The sequence below is a fragment of the Pithys albifrons genome, chromosome 2, assembly GCF_047495875.1.
Source record: "Pithys albifrons albifrons isolate INPA30051 chromosome 2, PitAlb_v1, whole genome shotgun sequence".
In the NCBI taxonomy this organism is placed as follows: Eukaryota; Metazoa; Chordata; class Aves; order Passeriformes; family Thamnophilidae; genus Pithys; species Pithys albifrons.
This window is the reverse complement of record NC_092459.1, coordinates 2692513-2705903: the sequence shown is the minus strand read 5'-3', so window position 1 is coordinate 2705903 and position 13391 is coordinate 2692513. Positions and strand designations below refer to the sequence as shown.

General features: G+C 37.3%; 2 protein-coding genes and 1 long non-coding RNA gene across 4 annotated transcripts in view; 2 read left to right on the top strand and 1 right to left on the bottom strand.

The window, feature by feature from the left end:
• The window catches only part of SUPT3H (SPT3 homolog, SAGA and STAGA complex component), a 279283-nt gene that overhangs the window by 15445 nt on the left and 250447 nt on the right, over positions 1-13391 (top strand). The gene's annotated exons all lie outside the window — the stretch shown is intronic.
• Positions 1-13391, bottom strand: part of RUNX2 (RUNX family transcription factor 2) — a 158136-nt gene that overhangs the window by 129163 nt on the left and 15582 nt on the right. The gene's annotated exons all lie outside the window — the stretch shown is intronic.
• LOC139668577 (uncharacterized) lies at positions 4767-9829 on the top strand. Its single transcript, XR_011697097.1, has 3 exons — positions 4767-5877; positions 7343-7460; positions 7704-9829. It is a non-coding gene; the product is annotated as an uncharacterized lncRNA (long non-coding RNA).

The following is a 13391-nucleotide window of genomic DNA, read 5'->3' as shown; positions in this document are numbered from 1 at the left end:
CATGCTCTGAAGGTGAGATCTTTGATTAGTTTATAATTTGCAGCACTGAAGTGTTGTCTCATGGTTTGATTCTCCAGAATGTCCAAACATAAATCTGGTGTTCAGCTTGTGAGGAATCCTATGTAAGGTGGGGAAGTTATTCAAATGCTACATCTGTTACATACACCACACCTACTTTTTGAAGCACAGCATTCTTAGGGAATGAGCTGAATCCTGTCGCAGAATTGTGTTTTTATTATAAGCTCAGAAATGTTTTTCCAATTTATTTAAGAAGACAGGAAATGCATAGGTGTCTTGAAATCTTAAAATATTGCAGAGAAGCTCTCTTAAACTGTATACAAGTTTCTCATTGTATAAATAGATGTTTTACTAATAATGGTTCTATTTTTCCATTAAGAATATTTAAGATATGTACTTGGATATGAAGAAACTGTTGTGTTTGTCAGGAAAAAAATCTTTATCATGTCTAAATAGTATTGTGCAATTAGTGATAGTGCTTAATGTGCTGATTTCCTTAAGAAGAATACTTTTTAGTCAGATTGTCACAGGTCACCCAAACACATGTCAATTTACAGTCCACCACCTTCTTCATGGCTATATTTGGCTTTTATTGGTATTACTTTGGAATTACCTGATATTTATCTCATACTAATTTAAAACAGTGAAGTCCTATGTAGGTCTTGCTTTGACTTCCACATCCTTTGTTTGTATTTGGATGTTTTATTATGGTACCCTAGAATGTACAGCAGTAGGTGTTAATTTTTGAAAAACGTTTTTAGCACATCCAGGACATTTTGCTGAGTTTTGTTTTACATAACTTTGCTTGGCTGATCTACAGCCTGTTTCCAAAGTAACTGCTAACATTGGGGGAGTTGCACTTACATTATAGCTCTGCCCAGTAGATTCACAACCATGATGATTTCACAGTACCCATTAAAATTCATAATTTGGTAAAGGTCATCTATTTGGCAATATAAGCACTACTTAGAGTGAATTTCTGGAAACCCTAAGAGTGTAAGGGTTTGTGTAGAACAATTTGCAGACACAAAGGGAGGTTCCCCCCCTTCCTCAGTAAAATGTCTTGATTTCTCAAAGTTATTTTAACTGTTTACAGAAATACTAATTATTGGCATCTGAAGGTGATTTACAAGTTGTTATTATTGATCTAATGTGGATTTTCCCCTTGAACTCTCATATACAGAAGAAACAGAGTCCATACACAAGATTAGTTTAAGTTATCAAAAGAATACTTCTAAAAGTCATGTTAGATTTTCTGATGGCCAACACATATTTAAAATTAACATGAATCAGGCATTTCAGTTTCCAACACCCTACAGCTTGATCCTGCAGGTGAGTCAGTAATTGATGACAGGCCCAACAGTTGTAAGATTGGACTCCAGATTATAATTCATAATCTTATAATTGTATTAAGTACTAGTTGGTTAAACTTGCATATCAGAGTGTATTTTTTGTGCCTCAGTGTCAGGGTTAATGGTAGGCTGTTTTACCACAACAGTGCAAGCTTGTTGAAAATGCTGATAGCTTTAGTTCAGAGAAAAACTGATAATACAGGAGGAACTGATTTATTTTTGGCTGAAACCCACAGCTTGAAGGCCATCAGTGTGGATGCATGAATGGGACACAAAGCCTTCGTGAAGCTGCTGGGAGTCATTTGATGTGCAGGGAAGTAGCTGTGGAGGATTCAGCTGGAAGAAGACCCCAAACACCTGCTCAAACTGGATGCCTTTCTGATACAAAATTTTTGTAAAAATGCATAGTTCAAGTATATGTGTGACCATATTTATCCTTCAGGTTTGTGGCAACATGAGTTGTCAGCTTGATAATTCATAACTTAAACTGAATCAAGAGGCTGAACTATATTCAACCACAATGTCCAGGTTGTCTGGTCACATTGTGAATTATGTGCATTATAAGCTGCTTGTTTTTCTTCCCCTTTGTATGTCACTTCGATATATATTATATAGAATCATAGAATCGATTGGGTTGGAAAAGACCTCCAAGATCATCGAGTCCAACCCTTGGTCCAACTCCAGTCCCTTTACCAGATCATGGCACTCAGTGCCACGGCCAATCTGCGTTTAAAAATCTCCAGGGATGGTGAATCCACCCCCTCTCTGGGCAGCCCATTCCAATGCCTGATTACTCTCTCTGGAAAGAATTTTTTTCTGATCTCCAACTTAAATTTCCCCTGGCAGAGCTTGAGCCCATCATGTCCCCTTGTCCTATTGCTGAGTGCCTGGGAGAAGAGACCAGCCCCCACCTGGCCAGAACTTCCCTTCAGGTAGTTCTAGACAGTGATGAGGTCACCTCTGAGCCTCCTCCAGGCTAAACACCCCCAGCTCCCTCAGCCTCTCCCCATAGGGCTTGTGCTCCAGTCCCTTCACCAGCCTTGTTGCTCTTCTCTGGACCCGCTCCAGCACCTCAATATCCTTTCTGAACTGAGGGGCCCAGAACTGAACACAACACTCAAGGTGTGGCCTCACCAACGCAGAGTCCAGGGGAAGGGTCACTGCCCTGGGCCTGCTGGCCACACTATTTTTGATACAGGCCAGGATCCCATTGGCCTTCTTGGCCACCTGGGCACACTGTTGGCTCATGTTGAGCTTCCTGTCAATTAGTCCCCCCAGGTCCCTCTGCCTGGCTGCTCTCCAGCCACTCTGTGCCCAGCCTGGAGCGCTGCAGGGGGTTGTTGTGGCCAAAGGGCAGGACCTGCACTTGGCCTTATTGAACTTCATCCCATTGGAATCAGCCCATCTCTCAAGTCTATCCAGATCCCTCTGCAGAGCCCTCCTGCCTTCCAGCAGGTCGACACTCCCTCCCAACTTGGTGTCAAAATCAAATTTAGATTCTTAATTGGCTCCTAAGGTAGGCTTCATACCAAAAATCAAAATTTGATGTTACAGTGTTATAGAGATAAATTTTAATGGTGGTCGTAGTGGAGGAAACAATGTTTTAACTGGTTTTATGTAAGACTTTCTATTATATTTGCAGTAATTAGTAAAATAATAGTATGCATTGATCAAATACCAAATTTAATATTGCTACTCATTGCTCCAACTTTCTCCAGCTTGTATTTAATACCCATCTCTGTTATACTTCAGTTTTGTGTTAGTGTGCAGTAGAGATCTGTTTATAGTATTTGCTGCCCCCTTTAAACATCTAGTAAATTACAGGAGAGATTTGGTAAGGTCTGGGACCAGGTCTTTGGCCTTGATTTCATTAAAATCATTGGACCTGTCTTCCTGACTCTTGGGATATTTACCATGATCCCTGTTTGTTACTAAAGCATTTGAATGGTTCCTCAATATTGCCAATAATATTTCCAGTTTTAAATGGGTAGTAAAATGGTGGTTCCAGACCTCTGGTCACTCATGGAGTATCTGGATTGAGCATCTTTTTATTTGAGACTTACAAATGTTGCATGTAGGAAATAAAATTCCATGCAATGTGATCTATATAATCTGCTCAGGGATACTCTTTATTGTCTGTTGAATGTTGTACCTTGTCAGTCAAATAAATTATTTTATGGCTTCCACTTTTTTAGGATTTCTCATCCATTCTGAGATGACAGCAGTCTAAGGAGTAACATTTTAAATTTTTGAATGTGAAGTGAAATTTTCAGCACTATGATCTCTGAACTGATCCTGTTTCCCTGATGTATTTGGATAAATTCTGCTGCCTCGAGTTGAATTGGTTGAGCATTGAATCCCCTGAAAGATCCCACTGATTTTTTTTTCAATTTATTTTTTTTCTAATATCCGAAGCTAAATTTATTTTCAAATACAGAAATGTAAATTCTGTTTGATAAGAACAGCAGTGCTTATGTATGCTAAAAGTGGTTTTTTTTTTATCATTTAGAAAATTCAGGGTAGAGGTGCCCACCATATGTAACAGTAAAGACGTGCTGTGATTCCTGCAGCAGTGCTTTGCCAGACTGGCTTGTGTTTGTGTGTTAATCCAGGTTTGAATAACAGAATAAGGACACCCAGATACTTCAAGTCACTCAGATTACCTGCTAACTAAAAAACCAACACAATATGCATTTCACGGTGTCTGAAGGATATAATTAACTGTTGAGTATTTTACCTGAAGTGTTTTATTATATGACTTAAGATAATTTTTAAAATACGTTCTCTGTCTGATTCCTACATCTCGTCCAAAATCTTTCTTTCTTGCAAGCTGTTACAGTCAGCAGCTACTTGTTTTTTTGATAAATATCTACTTTTGTTATCCTAGTCTTCAAAACAGGATTTTTTTTAATGTCTCTGTGACAGTGTATTTAATTGCTAAGTCCAATTTGCAGTTGCTAAACCATGGCCTTGGTTTTTTTGTGGTTTTGCTATTTTATTTTTCTGTTATACCCAAATGTACCAGCCTGACTGGCCCTTGTGAGGCAGATATAAGCTTAAATATGAGAGCTGCCATTCCCCTCATGCCAGGTTCCTCATGAGGTTTCCCTTCATGCCAGGTTCAGTTCTTCCCCAGGAAAAAGGGTTTTTAGAGTGTTGGCTTTCATGTGTCTTGGGTTTCATGGAATGCTGAGCACATGCAGACCCTGATTCTACTTGAAACAAGTAAATGATTATAGTGAGTAGGAAGTTATGCTGAATAGACAGTCTAGGTGATTGTTTTTCATAAAATGGCCCAGAATTTGTCTAGCATGCAACACAGTGAGTGTGTGCTTGAGCTGAGTATTAATAAGAACTAATTTTATCTCACTGTGTGATGAGGTATGGTAGCACAGCCCTGTTATGACTGTTACGTCATGGCTTCTTTTGGTTGTGTGCTTCTCCCCCTCTGCTTTGAAGTTGATCAGTAAAACCATCTGACTTTGGATAGTTCATTTGGAGTGATGGTGGAAGAAAACATCAGTAATGACCTGGCTGAGGGAGTGCTTTGGTTAACCAGACTGTAATTTGGGACCGTCAAGAATTTCTCTATTCTGTCCCGTACTTGTTTACCATATTTGAACCCAAAATTGTGCTGAGATTGCACTGTTCAAAAATAACCAGTTTAGCCTACTGAGCTGAAATCCCTCTGCAGCCATTCACAGGGCACTTTCCCCCTCCTTTTAGTAGAGAGATGATGACAGGGCAGTGGTGGCAGAGGGTACATGATTATCAGATCATGTGTGGCTGTTTTGTTCACCTCCATAAATACATCAGGCAAGAGTGATATGGGAGAGAAAATCAGGAGCAGAGCTAAGTTTTCCTTTTATAGGTAGGATGGAATACAGGAAGGACATTCGTTAGAGAGAGAAATTGCTACAGCCCTATCTGATGCGGATGTGGTAGTTTTAAGCTTTTAAAGGCAGAGTCTCTTCTGTGCACAGCTCAACAGGATTTTGCTGAGGAGGCCTGATAGGGTTCACACAACTGGTAATAAAAGATGTAAGAGCTGAAAAGGGAGTGTGTTTCAAAAAGGCTATTTGGGAATTCGTTTTTCAGGCATCCACATTTCTGTACTGCATTTTTAAAGTGTAGTTATTTTAGACCTCCCTTCTGTAATACCTCAGATTCACTTTTCCTTTTAGTAGCAGAGTTCACTTGGACTTGATCTTATTAGTGTCAAACAGTCTGAAATACACTCATTTTATCTCATGCTTCTCTTTCTTTGTTGTTGTTACTGAGTATCCTGTACCTACTTATGAAGGGGCAAGAGGTGATGGAGGATGAATTCACGTACTAACAATTAACACAATACCCACACACAGAGCAAAAGAAATTGTTGAATGTCTATAAAGGCTTAAGAAGGAAATTCCTGTAACTAATTTCAAAATTACATGCATACTGAAAGCCTGCAAAAGAAACAGAAGAAGGATGTTTTTATGAGGGAAGACTGGAGAGATTAATCTGCGTAAGTTTTTTCTATAAACAAAACTAACTGAAGTTAAGCATTAGTCTGGGTTATGTGTACTTGTGTTTCTGCTCAACTAGTACTTTATTTTTCTCTTGTCAGTTCAAAGTTAATGTAGGTTTTGCAGTTCATTTGTGAAATGGGATTTGCTAAGTATGAGAACAGTTCCTCTAAGGTTACTGTGTGCACAGTTCTGCTGAGTGCTGAGTGCAGCTTCTGAAGGAGATCCTGTGTTTGAAATTTTGTTTTGAATTGAAATATTTTACGATATATGGTTCCAGGATTCTGAGCTTAGACTCCTGAAACTTTCTGGTTTTAGGTTTTGACAGGTTACTTTAAGGTATCAACAAGTACCTAAGTAAAAGATTATAAAATTTGGAAATGATCTATCCTACATGAGTGAAGATGTACTTATACTGTAACCAGATAGTGTTTAAGCCATAAATTAATGTTAATTAAATCAGCATTTTCTACTTCTGTATTTCCCAGTGTAATAAATTGTAATACATTAGTTCTAGCAGACTGAACTTGAAAATCTAGTTTAACTACAGCTATGACCATAACTGGCAGATGTCTGTTCTTAACTGCTGAAGTCTTTAAACTGCAGCTGTTTGCATCACACACCTACTTTGACACAATGCATTGTATGTGTCAGTGTTGCAGTATTGTTAACAGATATTATTCATCCATACAGAAAAGAAGGGAGGTGGACACTGTGGCTACTATTGGCTTTTCCCTCTGAAGTCATTCCACTTTCCAGTTGCATTAGATAATTAACTGAAAATGTAAAGTTAGAAGGTTTGTAAGTGACCAGACTTAAAAGGAGGAAACTGCAGGTTGCAGTGTCCTAGGAAGCAAACTTAGAGCATCTTTCTCATGTAGGTGCTGTTTCTGGCTCACTCAGCTCTCTGCTCTGTGGCTTTGGAGAGCAATGCTTGGCTATCTTTTATTTATTTAAATAAAAAAAATTTCAAAACCTATATAATCCTTCCCAGGTTTTGCTGGGCTGGTGCTGAAGTTTGCCTGCCCTGGTTCATGGTCTCCTGGGAGGTACAGGATAGTCCTTAGTGGTTAGAGAAATGTGCTTGTTTTTCTCTATCGTTGAGTTCAACATAGTAATTTAGATGATGACGTTCTCCCTAAATTGGTCTGTAAGGTGATTAGTTTATCCTTGAATCCCACACTGGCTCTGGGGCCTACAATGAACAGCTAAATATTGATAGATGGAATAACTTCTTGTCCTGCATAGTTTGTAGCACTTTTAAATACAAGTGTATAAATGGCTTTATTGTACACTTAATTTTCATTGGGTTAACCTACTTACTCTTCCGTTTGACTTTGTTACATATATAATAGGTGTGTAACAAATATATATAGTATACTACATATTAAATCTCAGTTTATATCAAGAAGCTGGTTTTAAATCCTGTATATTAGTATTTGATCTTTCCATGTGTTTCTATAGGACCTTCCATAATGATGCATGAAGGTGTTGCAGTGATTAGAAGGAGACCTGCCTTCCCCTCTACAGCTCCTGTGGCTGGGAAATAACTAGTGCTGCTTTTAGATTGACTGTAGAAATGGTAAATAATAATTTTGCAGTTGTGATAAAGCTGAGTGGAAGAAAGGGCAGTAAGGCCACTGACTATGTGGGAAGTGGGTGGAGAAGGGACAAGAAGAATTGTCTAATGGCATGTGCTAGTTTATTATTTAAAATATATTGGCCATTTCTTTAAGATGTTAGCAACGATGTGCTTTTTTTAGCTTTAAAAAGCACCACTACCAAGGACATGTAGTTTGTGTTTAAAGCCTTTTTTCTTTTGCAGAAAATGCTGAGCAAACAACTTAATTGCTCTCCTGACTTGGTGACTTTTTTTCCTTCTTCAGTTGTTGAACAGAAAGCTCCAAGGACTATATGGTGCTCAAAAGCAGCAGCTTCTGACCTAATGTACCCTGGTCTGAACGATAATGTTTCTTTGTTACTTATTTTTAGCTCAGATTGTTTTTCTCCCCTTTCCCCCAACATGATTTGTACAACCTTTAGAAAACTGAGTAGTTGTGGTTTTGAATCATCCTCCGCTTCTAGACTGAATGAGTTTTTCTGAAGAAGCACAGGATTGCTTAGGAGTGGGCCTTTTTCTTAACTTAAAAAGGCAACAACCATGACAGTCCTACCCCCTGAAAAAAACCCAGCAAGCTGTAGACCTCTCATAGACTGCATTATGACCTTGGAGAGGACAGTGTGTTAAGTACTTATTTAGTTTTGTCCCAATGGTATATTGCTAGCAGATGTCCTTTGTTTTCCTTTTACTATGATTCAGAGCCATTTGGATAAAACATTTTGAGGGAGTATATTTTGGTCCTGAAATAAAGCATGACTATCTATTTAGAAACTGCAGTAATACTTCATTATGGATCAGTCTATATTTGACTCCTTGTTTGGGTGTAAAGCCTTTAGTATATCTAGTACAAGTCTTAGGCACTATTATTTGTGCTTTTGGTGAAGCACAGCAAGATAATATGGACATCCAATGTGTAAATACTGATTAAAAAAAGCCTTATAGTAATAAATTAAATTCCACAAAGTATAAATAAAGGTGTAACTGGCTGTTTTAAGTGTGGGAGAAAACTAATGAATTTCATGGCAAACTATTTTTTTCTTATTAAAGTAGTTAATACTTTTGTATTAGAAAAGAGCCTTTTGTTAATTCTACAACTAAGGTAGATCCCTTCTAAAGCAAGCTTGTAGTTTTGATTGTTGTGTGGTTCTTATATTCTGAATTACAGGAAATCAAGAACCTGAGGGTCAGCCTGTGCTTCTTGGTGTGCCATTATTCTATGGGTTTTCATTTAAATGGATAGACATACATATTAATTTCCAAGACTTTGCCAGTATTCCTGCACCAGTTAAATAATAATACCTTAGAGTGGAATAGTAGAAAAAATAAGGTTGGAAGGGATGTCTGGAGGTCATTTGGTCCAACCTACCAGACTCAGATCCAATTGCTCCACAAGTCTATGAGAAAAATTTGCTTTTATTTTATAGTCTATGTTTTTTTACCTGCTATAGCCTACAGTAGTAAACTGCTTTTACCAGTACAGCCAAGCTACTGTAATTACTCTGGAAATACTTCTAAATGTAGACTACTAGACCTTAATATTAAGCAGCATCTAAAATTACTAAATAATATTAGATTCTGATTTTCTGGAAAGTCCCTTTCACTAGCCAAGTTGAGGCAAAAATACATAGTCCTTATGGAAGGTATGTAGCAATGTGGTTTAATATGTGACTCCTTACCTATGACTACTTCTGCTAGACTGCAAAGCTTTTACAAATCTGTATTTTAAAATGCAGACATTGGAGTAATTCTGCATATTTCCCTGAAAAATCCCCTGCCCCCTCTATACTCTGTATTACCTACTTCTAATTCTTGGAGAACCTGCATAAAAGAAGTGATAGCCACTATTTTACAGACCTGCTATTCAGTTACAATAAAGTGTTTTGTGTTACTGTCTAAACCAGTGTATACTTTATATGGCTGCCACAGTGCTGAAGGTTACAAAAAAAGACTCCTTTTAAGTAAGGAGTTTTAGCAAACCTGGAGACTTGATAAAGTATTGGAAAGGATGAAAAAAATGCCCCTCTATTCTCCCCTCTTTTTAGGAAAAAGTATTCATGTTTTCATTAAAATAAATTTTGTCTGTTTCTTTCTCTGCATGTGTATATATAGGCTTGTGTACAACCATAACATTTTGCTGACTTCCAGTTAATATGAATCTACTTGGCTATCTAGGAGGAAACATGGGAATAAAAATATTAGCATGAAGGAAGAGTTTGATCTGTGAGAATGCATTTTCTTAATATCCTTCCACTCCTCTATTACTTTAAAGAACTTGATGTTTTTTTCCTCTCTTAGTAACTTTAACTGGTTGTGTATATAGTTGGCAGATTCATTACAAGCAGGTCTGTCTTCTACATTTTATCTGATATTTTGGTAAGGCACTTCAATCAATAACAGTGAAGACAGATAAGTAACTTTGTTTCATGATATACAGCCTCAGTATTTCCAGTTTTGCTTTTGATAGTGTACAGATCAGTTTTGGAAATCAGATTCTGTGTAGCTCTGAAACATTTAATACAAATAAAACCACTAAATGTAGGTGTATGTCAATTAACTTTGGAAACTGTAGAGGTATAATTGCTGGTTGTCCTCAAATGGGATGTATGAGGAGAGTTACAGAAATAGTACTGATCCTGGACTAGGCACTTCTAGGTCTGTTTATTCCAACTGCCCTGGAACTGCAAGGAAACAGCCCTATATAGGGAATACTGAAAATCTGCTAAACTGAACCAGCTTTGATACAAGTTAAACAGGGCTTGATGCATATCTAGTGACTTCAAGAGAAAGGCTCTGTAGAGGTTGGCAAACTTCTCTATTCTCTGTTTCTCTATTAAATGCCAGTTTTTATTCCTTCAAGAATGAAACTCTCTTTTGGAAAGAAAAGTATTAAAACAAGCTCTGCCTGTGAGTTTGCACTGGCAAGATCCTGTGCTCTGCCTGCCCAGGTAGTACCTTCACATACTGCTGCAGTTGTGTGCCAGTGCTGACTTTACAGTGACAGCTCAGGATCTGTTGGGTCCTGTTATGGTTCAGATGACTGAAAAGATAAGTGATCAATTTATAGAAGGAGAGATGAGACTCTAGGGGTTCTTTCTAATGAATTATAGAATTATTTTTGAAAAAGCAGTGCACTGTTTAAATAGTCAAAATCAAGTATATTTCTGAGCCAGGATTAGGATGGCAATATTTATCTTTGAATTCTTAAGACAGATAAAAATCAAAAGTCCAAACCACCAGCTATTTTTCTTTAATGTTTAGATTAATCCAGAAAAATAGACCAAAATTTTGAAAATGGCTTATTTAAACATGCATTGATTGAAGTATTTAAGGGGCATTTAATTTCGTCCTTAAAAAGACTTCTCTGTGTAGTGATGCATAGGGTTTTAGGGAAAGTTATTAGTTGATTTGTCACTATGATCCTTTTGAAACAGGGAAGTCATAGCACTATTTTATCAATTGGAAATTGAAGCCCTGGGCAGAAAGTCCTGGACACCATCTAGTTTTAAATGTCTTTTCCTTATCTGCTTTAATAAAGCTTTCTCTGCTCTGATTGATGTAGGTGATAGTGAAATGTGTTTGGTATCTGTAAGGCTGCCTGATTTTCCTGTTGGCAACACTGCTTCCTCCATTCACACACAAGTGAAGATAGTTGTCTTAATAAAAATAAAATAGGAATTAGACTTTTTTTTTTGTATCCTTTGGTACATGTAAGTTTGCCGTGTGGCTTTCCATGTGTGCCACATGTTTCTTGTATAAGCATCTACTATTAAAGACAAGTGTTGGTAGCTCCATCACTAACACTTCACATGCCCTCAGTGAAAAGCCAACATCCTCTCCAGCTGACGAGAGCTGTCGCTGCTATTTTAGTAGTCTTCTGGTGCTTTAAATGTGGGGTGATGAAAGCATGAAGAACAGCTGCTGCTACTTTAATCCTATAAGAGAGGTAATATTCATGTGTTTTTGTTTGTCATCAATGAAAAACTCATTTCTTTCTTGTTAAGAGATGAAAACAAAGATGTTGGGAATGTTTTAGTGCTGATTGTACGAGCATGGCTGTCACTCTTGCAGTTGTGAAATGTGAAAACCAGTCCACCTGTTACAGCCAAAGATGGAGAAAAATTGATCACAGGGAGTTTTAAACTTAAAGAACCCCAAACTTACTTATTCCTTCAGTCCAAAACCACTTAAGTGTCAGCACACTTTTAAAACTGCAGTTTAGTTTGTGTGCCTTGTACAGTGGTTACAATTTAAATTACTGGAGTCATTCTGATATACTTGCTTATAATGCATACAGCAACACGTGCAAAAAATCTTTATCTTTTATCAAGTGGAAAGGTCAAGTATCTTTTTCAAAGAGGTATTGAGGAGTTGGTGGTCTTTCCTTTCACCAGTATGTCTCAGTTCTGGTCTGGTCTTTTGAGGCTTGGTAGAAGGATCTGTGTGATTGTCTTCATACGTTTTTAACCTTAGGGATTGTCATGATCAGTCTCAGGTAAAGAATTGGAGTCCCTTCTTCTAAGTCTTGGTCAGGACCTCTGTCTTAAAGTAATTAATTTGATTTATAAGCCAAAGTAAGGTGAACTAAATTCAAATTTACTTAGAGTTCAAATGCCAGAAAGTAGTTTACCTATAAAGCAATCAGTGTTCAGATATCTGAGCTACTTTGTAAAAATTTACAAGGGAGTCCTTTACCAAAGATGAAGCACATTTAATTTTATTTCTAGGAATTTTAAAATTTATCTGAACCAGAACAAGACCACTTTGCAGAGAAGTCCTTTAGTTCAGTCTTGTGTCCATTTCTACCATTTAACTGTAAAAAAAGTTTCTATAAACACAACTGAACTAGTTAGTTAAATTGACAGTTCAGCTCTCACCTGTTACTGAAGCAGGACTAAGCCTACCAAGTAACTTAGGTGAGTTTTTGGATTTTCTTTTTTAGTAATGCATAATGTTATACTGAACAATGAATTATTGTTTTTTTATCCTTACAATTAGGATGTGCAATTTTAAATTTTATTTTTTTTCCCTTCTTTTTTTGTTTGTGGAGTCAACATTTGGGTGCTTTAAGACTTCACTGAAGTTATCTTGCAGACTTATAAATATTATTCTCAACTGAAGAAAGTAATGGTGAAAGTGATTCCTGTTCTTATCTGACTTGTTTGACAGCTAATGGTTGAACTCAGTGAGCTGAGGTCTTTTCAAACCTAAACAAGTCTATGACTCTGTGACTTTCTTTTTGTAATTGGTGATTACAAATGAGTTGTGCATCACTTACAAAATTCAGTAACAGAAACTGGAAACATTTTAAATGTACTTTACATAGTGAAAACAGACTGTGAGCAGATTATTTGGATTATTTTGGATTTTGAGTAGGATATTAGCATGGACTTTGCTAGGGATGAGATACAAATAACTGTGCATGTACTTGAGCATTTTACTGAATAAGGCCTCTTTATTTATAAATAAAACCTACCACTGAAATTTAAAGATACCAAGTCTCATTCTTGTTATTACTAGATTTTGGGTGTGCAGACAGGTTTCCCAGAGATAAATAGGATGTGAACTTGTACTGCCTGGTAGACTCTGTCGTACTTGCTTTTATATCTGCTCTTTCCCAAACTAAATGGAAAGTTAATAATTCCCTTTTCATTCAGGGCTTTATAACCAACTCAAGAATAAATCCTTCAGAGCAGCTGAGTCACTGCAGGGTTTCCATCCTACATTTTCGTGTGGGAAGTTGATTATGTACCAAAGTCCTTATGTTTATCAGTGTTACCTGTTAGTTAATGAATACAAGAGGTGTAGGACTGGAAGGAAATGAAAAGAACCCACTTTTTCCATTCTGGATCACTGAGTCAGGATTCTGTATTACCAAACCTTCCTGACAGCCAG